The sequence below is a fragment of the Mirounga leonina genome, unplaced genomic scaffold (genome assembly GCF_011800145.1).
Source record: "Mirounga leonina isolate KUSES-001 unplaced genomic scaffold, KU_Mleo_1.0 Mir_454, whole genome shotgun sequence".
Classification (NCBI taxonomy): domain Eukaryota; kingdom Metazoa; phylum Chordata; class Mammalia; order Carnivora; family Phocidae; genus Mirounga; species Mirounga leonina.
The window spans coordinates 7,582,198-7,595,597 of NW_023270763.1; positions in this window are offsets into that span (position 1 = coordinate 7,582,198).

Here is a 13,400-nt window from a genome sequence, read left to right on the forward strand (position 1 = left end):
CTTTCTTTCTTTCTTTCTTTCTTTCTTTCTTTCTTTTTTTTAAGATTCCATTCATTCATTTGAGAGAGAGAGAGAGAGAGAGAAAACACAAGCTGGGGGAGGGGCAGAAGGAGAGGGAGGAGCAGATTCCCCGTTAAGCAGGGAGCCCAACATGGAGCTTGATCCCAGGATCCCGAGATCATGACCTGAGCTCACCCTTACCAATTGAGCTAGCCAGGCGCCGCCACCCCCACCCCCACCCCGGCATAGGTTTCTTAACCTCTCTGGACCCTGTTTCCTTATCTGTATAATGGATGCAGTGAGATATCGTGGGGCCCCCACAAGAAGAAATGAGATACAGAATGTAAACGCACCTAGCCAGTGCCTGGCACATAGGAGATGTCCAGTCAAAGCTCATCGTTCCTTCCTCCCCTCACCCTTTGGGACCATTTGCCTTCTCCCCACACCTTCTGGGGACAAAGGCCCTGGGCTGAGCTGTTTTCCTCCCACCCCCCAGGCACCAATCAATCAGTCCAAGTACCGAAGGCATTTCCTGGGCCCTACCTCTAAGGGACCAATGCAAACAGCAAGTGCAAAAATGTCAAGGGAAGACATGGCCAGCTGGGGAAAGCGGTGGATCACCAAATGAAGTGACTTTATTGTGGACGCCCATCACAGCCCCCCCTGGTTCCCTACTAATGCATGCACACCATGGACAAACCCAGCTTGGGGCCAACAAACGGCAACTGGGTGCACAAAGACCGGTACCAGGAACCAAATGCTGACTTATTAATTTACTGACAGGCACCTGGACACATCTCTCCTGGCGGCTTCAGAATCAAATGACAGAGTATGGGATCAGAACAAGGCCAAGGCATTGGATGATTTCAACAGCTGGATGATAGGCTGAGACATCCATGCCACCTCAGGACAACCCAGCCCCATGGCCTGACCCGTGAGGTTTCTGGGACAGAGCACCAACTGTCCTGCACAGCCTAGAGACCCAGCCCCAAGCTGGGTCTCCCTGGAAGCTCCATTCAGAATGAGGGAGAAGTCTTCCCTCTGTTGGCATTCCCCCCCACCCCACCCGGGCAGAAGACAATGCAGTTAGGTCCCTAAAATGCATTTGCAATCTTATCTGTCCTTCTGAGATTTCACCCAGGTCTCCTTAATTGGATTTGGGATATTTACAGACAGACAGTCTCCTAGGTAATTTCTACAGAGGGCTAATAACATCTCCTAAACCGTGTTTCTTCCTAATTGAATTCTCAGAAGGCAATGTTAACTTCAAGGTACTTGGCTGTCAGGCCCAAGTCCTGCCCACGTGGGGCAGCATTAAGGCACAGAGGAGGAAAGCGTAGATCCAAATAGTTCCTACCTCTAAATGGCGCAAAACCCAGTAGGGAAAACAAAATCAACACGTGTGGTACAGTCGAAGAATGATCCAGTGCTGAGCGGTGTGTCTGACTGTGTGGGTCTGATGGTAAGAGCGTTCAGGTTCATAGGAGAGACAGCTTCGGGTGGCCTGGAGAAGTCTGGAAAGCCTTTGGGGGAAAGGTAGGATCCAAGCTTCCTTGGGAGGCTCTGTGAAGGGCTGATTTACATAAGAACAGCAGGGGAGATGGGTGGGAAAATGTGAAATCAGATGGTGTAGATGGAGGGGACAGATAGGGCAGAACAAGATCCTGTCCCCATGAAAAAGTGCTCAATATCGCTCGGCATCAGGGAAATCCAAATCAAAACCTCAATGAGATACCACCTCACACCAGTCAGAATGGCTAAAATTAACAAGTCAGGAAATGACAGATGTTGGCAGGGATGCGGAGAAAGGGGAACCCTCCTACACTGTTGGTGGGAATGCAAGCTGGTGCAGCCACTCTGGAAGACAGTATGGAGGTTCCTCAAAAAGTTGAAAATAGAGCTACCCTACGACCCAGCAATTGCACTACTGGGTATTTACCCCAAAGATACAAATGTAGGGATCCGAAGGGGTACGTGCACCCTGATGTTTATAGCAGCAATGTCCACAATAGCCAAACTGTGGAAAGAGCCAAGATGTCCATTGACAGATGAATGGATAAAGAAGATGTGGTATATGAATACAATGGAATATTATGCAGCCATCAAAAGGAATGAGATCTTGCCATTTGCAACAACGTGGATGGAACTAGAGGGTATTATGTTGAGCGAAATAAGTCAAACAGAGAAAGACATGTATCATATGATCTCACTGATATGAGGAATTCTTAATTGCAGGAAACAAACTGAGGGTTGCTGGAGTGGGGGGTGGGGTGGGAGGGATGGGGTGACTGGGTGATAGACTGGGGAGGGTATGTGCTCTGGTAAGCGCTGTGAATTGTGCGATACTGTTGAATCTCAGGTCTGTACCTCTGAAACAAATAATGCAATATATGTTAAGAAAAAAGAAGAAGAAGAAGGTAGCGGGAGGGGAAGAATGAAGCGGGGGAAATCGGAGGGGTAGACGAACCATGAGAGACGATGGACTCTGAAAAACAAACTGAGGGTTCTAGAGGGGAGGGGGGTGGGAGATGGGTTAGCCTGGTGGTGGGTATTGAGGAGGGCACATTCTGCATGGAGCACTGGGTGTTATGCACAAACAATGAATCATGGAACACTTCATCTAAAGCTAATGATGTAATGTATGGGGATTAACATAAGAATAAATTTTTTTAAAAAAAGAAAAGATCCTGTCCCCATCACGAATGCCTTCCCACTTTCCTTCTTTCACCCACTGTTCCTGCTGATCTTCCCCAAACAGGAACTGGGTTTGTGGAGAAGCCCAGCAGGCCTAGGGAGGCCCTGCAATTAACACAGACCTGGCGGGTGCCCATCCCCCCAAGTGCACCGCTACCCCTCACACCCACCCCCTCGCACACACGTCTGCCCGGTCCAGCCGTCCAGCTGCAGCGCTAACACCCACTGGCAGGAAAGCCCTGTCACAGAGGGAGGGCAGGGGAGCCCCTGCCCCAGACCAGAGGTGACAGCCTTCCACCTGCTGCCCCAACTGGGGGCCTGATTCAGCCCGGAAACCAGCTCAGTGTGCCAGATACAACAGGACCTCCTCCCCTTGCCTACAGCCCCTTGGGGTTCGCAGAAGTGATAACAGGGAGTTTCCGTGTTAGGGGTTTTCCATCCGGGATCTGCTGCCGCCTCCCTCCTCGGCCACTGCTGCAGAGTGTGTGGGGTGCCACTTCCTGAAAGGATAAACACTTGAAGACGTAGGTCCCCTGAGCCTGTCCTGAGCGCTTAGTCTACTTGATACATCCAGAGCAGAATGGGTTCCTCAGCACGAGTCTAAAGCAGGAGCTCAGAATGAGAAGCCTCCCAAATTTCCTAGACTCCAAAGCTCTCCTGTTGGTCTCTCTGTATTTCCACTGGTGTCCCCTCTGAAGGAGCTAGATCTTGGAAATGAGACAGTTGCCCTTCTGCTTCCCCAGAGCACCCAATCCTTTGACAGAGGTGGCCGGTGCAGGGCGGAGGGCTCAGGAGGCGGGGGAGGTCTCCAGCCGCAGGGCCCCCAGCTCCCGCCGACCCTGGCATGACCCACAGAGGCCGTCTGGGTCTGGGGCCAGCCCTCCAGGGTGGTGAGCTGGCAGGTCGGGCTGCACTCTGGAAAAGAGGGAGTGTGCCTCAGGGAGCTAGTTGTCGGTTCAGGCCGTGAATAACGGGGGCCTCATCACCACCCCAGAGCTGCAGGGGCAGGAGTACCCGGCACAGGGACTGACTAAGAGAGCAGGTCCGGGCGGGTGGGTGACGGGCAGGGAGCAGGGAGGCTCCACCAGGAACCTGCACACGGGGCAAATCCTTCGGCCTGCTCTTTGGTGTTCTCCCTTCCCAGGCCCTTCTCCCCACATGACTCTGCTTCTCCAGGCTGACACGACCTCCCTGTCCTTTCCACCGGGCCCCTCTTCCTTATCGCAAAGGTCAGGCCCCTGGACCCTTCGCTGCCTGCCCCAGGCTTCAGATCTCACTTGGCTGGATGCCTGATTTCCTGTATCACTCAAGAGGCATTTGGCACACCCTTTCTCTGAAATCCTTGTCTTTATGACTGCCTTTCTCCAAAACAGGGCCCTAAATCCCTCCAGGGCCAAAGCCCTATCTCCAGCCCCAGCACATTTACCTGCCCCACGGGCAGAAAAGGCAATAAAAGCAGCTCTCCGTGAGAGCTTGCTGATGACAGTTAGGATAGTGACATCTTGCAGATCCAGTTCGCGGGCTGGCTCTCACAGGGGCCTTCCTGAGCATTTCATGTGTCCCTCTTCTAAGGCATTCGAGGCCCGTTCTGGCTTCTCTGGCCCTGAAGTTGAAGACAGTGCTTCCGTGCCTGGGACCAGCTTTTCATTTCCTCTCGGCCTTCTCCACCCATCTCAAAGTCGAGCCTGAAGTCCAGGGTCAACAGATAACCAGCTCACAAACATGAACGGCGCCCAGAAAGTGCTAATGGAGCAGATGGGTCAAAGGACAGTGTGGCATGTCCTCCTCCCCAGCCCCCTCCAGAGGCTACAGCTCCCTGTCACCAGGCGACCCAGGTTCAAGGCCTCGGGGAAGAGTCAGGCAGATTCTTTCTAGTGCAATGAGATCCCTTGCCTCCAAAGGCCACCTCGGAGCCACAAGGGTCTGAAATTGCACACCACTCGCTTGGGTGGTCTAAGGTTGTAATCTCGATCCCAGGAAGGAGCCAGTGAAGACAAAACCAAACCAAACCAGCATCCCAGGATTCTGATTCAAGATTCAAATCATCAGCGGTGCGCCTGGCTCTCAGGACTTTTCAAACGCTCCTGGGTAAGCCTGAGGTGAAGCTGGGGCGGACAGCCACTGGACCAGACCAGAAAGTCACCATTCCCGAGCAAGTGTGGCTGGGGAGAGTGTGAAAGCATCACGGCTTGAGTGGGAACCAGTTCCTTGCTCAGCAGCTGATCTGGGGGAAGGAAGGAGCCAGGGGTGAGAAGGGGAGCTGTGGGTCATAGTAAGGGAGAAGCCTGGGCCCATCCTGGGTTGGGGGCTTAGGGGAACAGATGTGCAGGGGACCCCAGGGGGACAGCTGAAGCACTGAAAAACAGTATGGAGGCAGGTTAAGAGCTAGGGGTGCTGAAACCAGCTCCTCTCGTTAGCTGAGTGACCTCAAGCAAGAGATCCAGCACCCCTGTGTGTGGGTCTCCTGTGGATCGGGACAGTGCCACTCCTGGTCTCTGAGCCAGATGAGAATGAACGCAGGTACTGAGCATACAACAGGGCCTGGCAGACAGCCACCCTTCTGCACAACTTAGCTAGCGGTACCACTGCAGTATGGGGAAGGGACATTTCCCCCTAACCTCTAAAGAAGAGGCATACAGACCCCAGCGCTTTAGGAATCAATGGATGTGCAGGTCAGAAACTGCCTGAACCCATCAACAGGGGCACCCAAGTATCCAGACAGCCTGGCAGGGGTTTTCAGACGCTCAGCATCCTTCTTACCCCAGCCTCACCAGCGTGGGATGCTGGCATGCATCCCAGGGGCACTGCGGTGCTCTTGGGATGTCTCTTTCCATCTCTTTCAGCTGCCAGTTCTTCTGGGCTCTGAACAAAGTGGGGGACCCTAAGCTGGCCTCCACACTGGCCTGGCTTCCTTCATCCCACATGGAGCTCCCACAGGCTCCGATCTCCACAAATCCTGCCCTAGAACCTAGAGTTGTCTTACTTGGTTTCCGGCAGCCCACTGGCCATTTGGGGCTGGTCTTCTTTGCCAAATACTCTTTCAGTTCTGCCTTTGGCCTCCCTCTGATCTTCCTGACCTTGACAGGAGATCCTGTTTTTCCCCTGTAAGAGCTCATCTGCCTTAGAAGGCCAGAAAGGGGGCAGGGGACCATTTCTCCCAGTCGTCCCAAAGCAGGACCCAGACCTCTAGCTTTCCATGCCAGCATCCCTACCTGGAAGACAGTTCATGATGGGGCTTCCCCAGGCTGGGGGTTGTTTACCTGCTTGGGGCAGGAAGGCCCTGTCTCTTTCCTTGCCCCCTTGCTCTCTGGAGGGTGACTCGGTCTCCCGTGTATTGTTTTCTTTCCGGTGGAATTTTGCTCTTGAGGACTCAATGTTCTGTGTTACTACTCTGTGTCTACCACCACCACCGGGCCTCACATCCTGGTTTCCTCCTGTCCAGACAGCCCTGGCCGCCAGCCAGGACCTCGACCATTCGTGGCGCGGACAGGGGTTGAGGACAGCAAAGGGGGAAGAGGGAAGTGGGAAGCTGACCATCCTCCTTGGTCAGGGCCTCGGGCCTCTTCTGTGGGGCCTGCAGTGTGTCCGCTGTGGGTGGGCAAGCCCTCCCATCCTGCAGTGGGCCGTGTGAGCCCAGGGAGCAAGCCTGGGGGGGACACATGAGGAGGTTTCACACAGATGGGGACACACCTGCAACCTGGGACTTCATAATCCCCAACTGGTTTCCCCTGGGATTTGGTGCAAGACGCCCCCTGGCTCTAAGGGAGTCAAGGAGGCCTGCTAGACAGGCCAAGACTGAGGCCAGTCTCCAACGGGGGTCGCAGGGCAGGGGACGGGGGTAGAGGTGATAGACAAGACTGTCCGGTCTGTGCCGACTCCCCTGCCCATGGCACTTCCCGTGGGGTTGCATAAGGTCAGGAGAAGGGGCAGGTGTGGATGGGGGGGTTCCTGCCTCCTCTTTGCTGCCCTAGACGCTGTCCCACACGGTGGCTCCAGGAAAGAGCCCAAGTACGATTCCTGGGGTGCTAAATGCACCCCAGGTCAGCCTGCCCTGCCAGCCCCGGAGCCCTTGTCAGGTCTGAACGGCTTCACCTTGCCACCTCAGCTCCCTTCGCCCCTGCAGCCCCGGCTTCTCCCGCCAGCACCCCTACCCCCAAGGTAGAGCTGTGACGTGAATAAGTTCCTCACTCTGCCTGCATCAGCCTTTACTCCCAGTCCTGCTATTTCCTGACACACTTGGGGCGGGGGGGTGGGCACAGCAAGGCCACCTAGGCAAGGGACTCAGGAGGAGGGCATGGTATAATTCTGGGTCCTGGATGAGGAAAGACGGCAGGCACTGCCAGCCTTAAGCACCTGCTTCAGAGCCAAGTTCTTAACACAGTGATCATGCTTTCCTCAGGCATCCACGGGAAGCCTGGTCCTCTCCTGCCAGTGCCAGACATGGGCCAGAACCCTTGATGGCCTTCCTTGCCCCAGTGGGGGTCTTGTCCAACCCCACCTGCTGAGCTTCCGGGGTTCCTTACCTGAGGGCCCGATGAGCTGACCCCCCCACCAGCACAGGAGTTCCAGTCTCCCCTTGGGAACCAAGGGGCTCAAGAGAGGACACACAGGAAGAAAAATGGAGAATATAAGTTTTTATTTTTATTTATTTATTTTTAAGTAGGTTCCATGCCCAGTGGAGCCCAACGCGGGGGTTGAACTCACGACCCTGAGATCAAGACCTGAGCTGAGGTCAAGAATCGGACGCTTAGCTGACTGAGCCACCCAGGCGCCCCAGAAATGCACATTTTAGAGTCAACTGAAACCTACAGACCACTTTCTCTGTATGGACAGATACACTCGATCACTTCACCCACGCCATCCTTTGAAATCCTAACGACACTATCACGAAAATGGCATCATCCTCCCCACATTGCCAAAGAGAAAATGGAGGCTTAGAGGAACAAGGGAGGCTCCTGCTGGTCCTCAGGCCACGTCTGCCTCTTTCTACACAAGGCGTCTTGTTCCGAGCCGTGGTGTCTGTCTTAGGGAGATGGAAGCTCTAGGAAGGAAGTGTGATAACCAGAGCCAAGACTGTCTGGTCACACCAATGACCATCAGAGAATCCTGTGTCGAGAGAGAGCACCCTGCGCCCATTCTCCCAGACCCAGCTGCAAATCCTGAGAAGGTGATGGGAAGGGTTGTGGGCCCTGGTATATCCAAGGACACCAGCAGCCCAAATGCCTTACTGCTCATCAAGGCAGCTGCTTACCGAGTAGCCCAGGGTGACTCAGATGGAAAGACATGCAGAGAGAGTCTGCTTCCATATGGCAAGGAAGTGAGGGCGAGGAATGGTCAGTGACTCGAGAGGCCCCTGATTCTCCGGTGGCAAATTCCATCTGTGTTGTATCACGTAGGCTGCTTCATCCCTGGGACCCCTGCCACCCACAGGTCCCCCACTGACCCGGGGTCACTGTTTCTCTGGGCATTTGCTCAGTAAAACAGTGGTGTCCAGGACCAGGAACAAGACTAGAACAAAAACATCTATTTCAAGGAGCCAGAAGGCGGGTACAGAAAGAGCAGAGGCCTGCTCATCGTTGGGAGGGCAAGACAGAGACAAGAAGCCTCAGCCAGAAGAGAAAAAATTGCTCCCTGGAGAGGAAAGCGTGGAGAGAGGGTGGGCGTGTTTTCTTCCCTTCCCCCCATGTGGCTCTGTGCCCCCTGGGCCCACCCCATCCCTACGGACCTCCCTGCTTCTCCGCCAAGGCCATGCTGTCTCTCTCCCTCATAACCCAGCACCAGTCCCTCTGCCTCTGGGGAGCCTCCCCCCCACCCCATTCGAGCCTGTGCCTGACAGCCTGGCCCACAACTTGGCATAGAGACAGTTTTACATTTTAATCTAATGATCGCGTGCACATTAAATCTTCTGCTCCGGTAAATGTGTCTGTTCCTTCAGGGAGGGAGAAATGTCTATTTCTCTAAATCACACCGACGAGCATTCATTGTCAATAAATATTTGGCCATCTTGGAGAAGCAAGATTCACACAACAGCCAGGGTAAAATAAAACAGGACGTGTCCAGAGAAAGTTACAAAGGGAGTTTCAGGAATTCAGAGAACGAGGAACAAGTTCTGGTAAGGATGAAAGAAGTGAATCAGAGCTGGACAATCCACATATGTGAGTAAAGAGAAATGGAAGGTGTCCCTAGGGTGCCCCACAGGCCTGCACTGCCTTGTTCTGGCTGACCCCAGCAGACTCGGTGGTCACAGCTACCCCAGAAATTGCACACCCCACCCTTCCCTGCTCATCAAACTTCCCCTTATGGCCACACTGGGCCCCATTCGCTCCCTCTGCCTCTTTCCCCCAAGAGAGGAGGCTCATTCTTGCCTGGGGGGTGTAGGGGTTTTGGTGCTCATTGAACAGCGACATTATGAGAGAGCCCCCAAGGGGATACTGTGCCTTGGGCCCCCCAGGACATAAAAATCAATGAGACGTGGTGACAGCACAGTAAGCTCCCAAGTACAGACATGACCGCGGGACAGGGGAAGTGTGTGCAAGGGGTGAAGCGTATGGGGACTCGACAAGGGATCGGGGATGTGGGTGGCAGAGAATGGGTCAAGAGGGCTAGGACTAGAAGAGTCGGTCAAGCTCAGTTTGGTTTTTACCTTTTACTAAAACAAGCTCCCCTCCTTCCCAGTATGTTCGGGGGATCGGGACAAGTGTCGGATGTCGGGGAGGTCCATGTGTGATTCCACAGCCCAGACAGCAAGATCTTCCTAAGATCTAAAATCTGCAAAATCAGCCAGGAGTTACCCATCAGGCCGGGGGCGGAAGTGAGAAGATCTGGTCTGGAGCGGACAAGGGGGGCTGGCATTTGATGCCAACACTCACCCCAAGCCAAGGGAAGCGAACAAGAACATCTAACATCAAGAAGCTCGCATTGTATCAAAATTAACAGCTCGAGCCGTCTGGGTTCCTGTTCTGGCTCTGTCCCAACCAAGCATGGCTGGCTGCCACTTAGTGAGAGCCTAGAACACGCCACACGCTCACAGACAACATTCCATTGAATACCGACAACCTCGAAAGATGGGGCTCATTCTCAACCTCTTTATAAACTGTCATCTACATGCCTATCTACAATAAAGAAAACCGAGGCATCCAAAGGTTAAGTTTTGCCTAAGGACACACAACCAGCAAGGTTTCAGATCCGCGTGCCCGGGCAGGTCTGACCACTGCAGTGACTGCTCTTTTCCCCCACTGGACGGCGCCGTGTGGCCTCACACACCTCACGCCCCCTCTGTGGACCTCAGGGCCCGTGCCTGCGAATTTGGAGGACCAGACTAAATGGTTCTCAGTGCCCCCTGCTCTGAAACACTGGGATAGAACTGCAGAAAAGAAGCAGCCGCGGACAAGCAGGGCTGGGGCTAGGAGATGGGTTGGGGGCTTGCCCTTCTGCCTTCTTCAGGCTATAGGTTTATAGGAGTTTAAGGAAAGAAGGCCTGCAGTGGCCGGAGAAGGGAGAGGGGGTTGTGGAGGAGGAGGGGACATCGGGCATGGCACCAGTGTGAGAAGGGACCCTGGACACGCCAAGGTGGCCCGTCTCTGTCGGGGTCCCAGGGGCATGATCTTAAGCAAGCAGAGGCCAGGAGACAGGGCACTCACCCCAGCTCACTCCCGGGAGAGGGGCTGAGCCAGGCCAGCCCAAACACAGGCTATTTTTGGTGTTGTGTTGTTTGGAGAGCAACCAGGCCAGAAATAGTGCTGTGAGTTACTAGGACCCTGTCTTGCTCCCACCCCCTGCTCTCCCAGTGAAATCACCAAGAATCGGGAGGTCGGCTCCAACATTCCAGGGAGCCTGTGTAACTGATGGGGGCAGCGCTTTCCTCCCCACAGGAAGACTTGGAACACAGCATTTGACTGTAAAAGGGCTTCTGCAAGAGGAGAAGCCAAGGAAGGGGGACTGAGTCAGAGAGAGCGGAAGAGAGAGAGAGGGAAAGTGGGAGAGATCTCCCGTGGTCGAGACTAGGGGCAGAAACCTGTTGACCAAGGGTTGAACAGGGAAGTCAAGAAGAGGGAGTCCTAGGGAGAGGAAGGGAAAGTGAAAAGGCCAGTGGGTGGTGGTGTTGGGAGAGCAAAGGAAAAGCAAAGAGGAAGAGAGGGGAGCAGGCCAGAGGGCAGCTGGAAGCCAGGAGGTGAAGGGTTTCGGGGAAGACCCGCTGCTCTGAGGCCAGAAGCGAACCAGGGCTGCTGGGGTTTGTGGGCGTGGGATGCGGGACAGTCACAGAAAGTGTGACTCTGGTCTAGTCACGAACCACCTGCTGATGGACAGATAGCAATATCTTTCCCAACTGGTTGGAACTGAAACTTCCCCAGAAATTCACACTCTTATAACTCACCCTCTTATTTCTGACCCTCTGGGAATCAGAGATGGAGCAATTTCAAAAGCAGGGACTTTTCTCTTTCTGTCTGTCTGACCCCTTACAAAAGAGCCATGGCTTGAGCAAGGTGATTGAATCAAGGCTGTTCGCTTGGAGTTCAGGAAAAGGAGGGAAAATGATGGCTTCTTGAGTCAGGATGGATTCTGAGAAGGGCGTCGCATGGAAGTCCGTCCAGGGGCAGCGGGAGATCTGGCTGCACCGTGATGTGTGGAAGGTCTCCACAGGGCAGACAGGGTGGAAGCAAGCCCTGACCACACAGAGGAGTGACAGGGACCACGGTCAAGTCTGGGTTTAGATCACCTAGCGGCCCTAGCTCTTCAGAAAGTCAAAGGAAGAGTCAGAATCCCCAGCATGGGATCCAGTGACACTGGGCCTTGCCTCAGTTTCTAATTCACACCCACCAGATACCTATGAGTTCCCTCCAGTTTGGAAAAAACCCTTTATTAAGTCGGCCCTTTGTGTTTCCAACATAAATCGTGTCTCCACTCTCCCCAACAGGACATAGAGCTGCTCCCTTCCATACCTGGGAACAGTGTGTCTTTTCTGGAATGGTGTCAGGGTCATCCATCAGGTCCAGGAGCAGGGATGGAACCAGTCACTGCACTGGCAGGACCCAGCTTGTCCACAGAAAACAGCAGGGGCTTTTACAGCTAAGGCCTGGCGGGGTGAGGGACAACGGCTCCCAGTATGGCCAACGGAAGAAGGGAAGGAGGCTCAGCTCCAGCGGCTGCAGAGGATGGGCAGCGCGGTGCCTCCAGGGACCCCCTTTCAGCCGCTTCTCCACCCACTGCCCTGCTAGCTTGGGGCTTGGCTCTCCCAACCCCTCGTCCCCCTTGAGCCCCCAGGGGTGGAGGGCAGGGCACTGGGGGCGTTTCCAGGGGTAGGAGATGGATTGAGGGCTGCACTTCTGTCTCCACTTGAGAGAGGTCAGGGGTAACCACCTCCTCATGCTTAACCACTCTCTCAGGGACTCCAAACCAGACCAGCAGAGGAAAAGGACATAAACAAGAAGATACATGGAAACGGTCCTGTACTGGAAAAGGGTGGGTGATCCTAACTTTCCGACTGAGGTTTGCTCTTCTTTCCCTACCGCCCCCTCCCCACTTGACTCCCGGGGACAACAGAGAAAACAAACGGAGGCAGAGACAGAGTACAAGTGGGAAAAGCCGGCCAGCTGTTGTTGCCCTTGGCATCTGCTTACTGAAAAATCCAAAACAAATATTCCGACGCTTCCACCCACTTAAACTTCCTGTGGTTCTGCTATCGGCTGTCTCCAAGGATACTCCCAGTCGAACCCCACCACCTACACCAAGCAAGACAGTGTGTAGACCAGCAGATCAAGGGCTTCATCTCCCCACCCAGCTACCCCCTCTGCCCACAACAGCCTGGGCACGTGGCCTGACCCCGTCGAGCCCCCAGGTGCCCGAGTCCGGTCCCACACACCAACTCCCACCTTTCTAGCATTGTTGGGTCACTCCTCCACCTCCAAGCCCAATGGCCTAGAGGCACACCCCACAAACCCGCCACAAATGGACTCTCTCACTGGTGCTCTGGCCCTGCGGGTGTCTGCGTCTCGAGGAAAGGATGAGGTGCGCTTCTCCCCAGGCTCCTAATTCCTTGCCAAGACTTTACCCCGTTAATCCCCGGCCCCTTTCATCCTCCATCACCCCACCCAGCACACTCAAACCCCCTCCAGACACGGCTGTTGGCACCCAAGAGAGCCCCGGAGGCACCGTGAGAGTCTGGACACGTGCGAGAGTCAGCTGTGTGTCATCGACGGGCTGGCGGGCCCTTGGCAGGGAAGAGGGGAAAAACAGAAGGGAGTCCTCTGCGTGCTCATGTCCTAGACAGTCAAAACCCAGACAATCACATGGCACGCTCTGTGCCCTCTGGCCGCGGGGATGAGGCCAAGAGGAGGGAGGCGACCTGTTTCTCCAAAAGAAAAGGAAGAATGTAAACAGGGGAAGGTCATCGCAAACACCGGGTATTTGGGCTGGCCCTGCCCGGGGTCAACCTGGCAGATCATCCCAAAAGAGAGGGACACAGGCAGAGGGTAGCAAGTCCAGGGAGGCCCTTGGGCCAAGGCAAGCAGGGTTTGCCCCGTTGTTCCCGACCCCTCTCGCACACAAACACACACATGCCTCAGCCAGTTTGGCAGAGGGAGGTGCGGAGGGGGCCTGGCCAGACTTCCAGAGCCAGAAAGTGGGTGGGGCTGAGCCATGAGTTCATCTATTTCCTGCCCACGGCCGTATAAAGGGAGGCAGCAGGCTCCCGAGGAGCACAGCCGCGT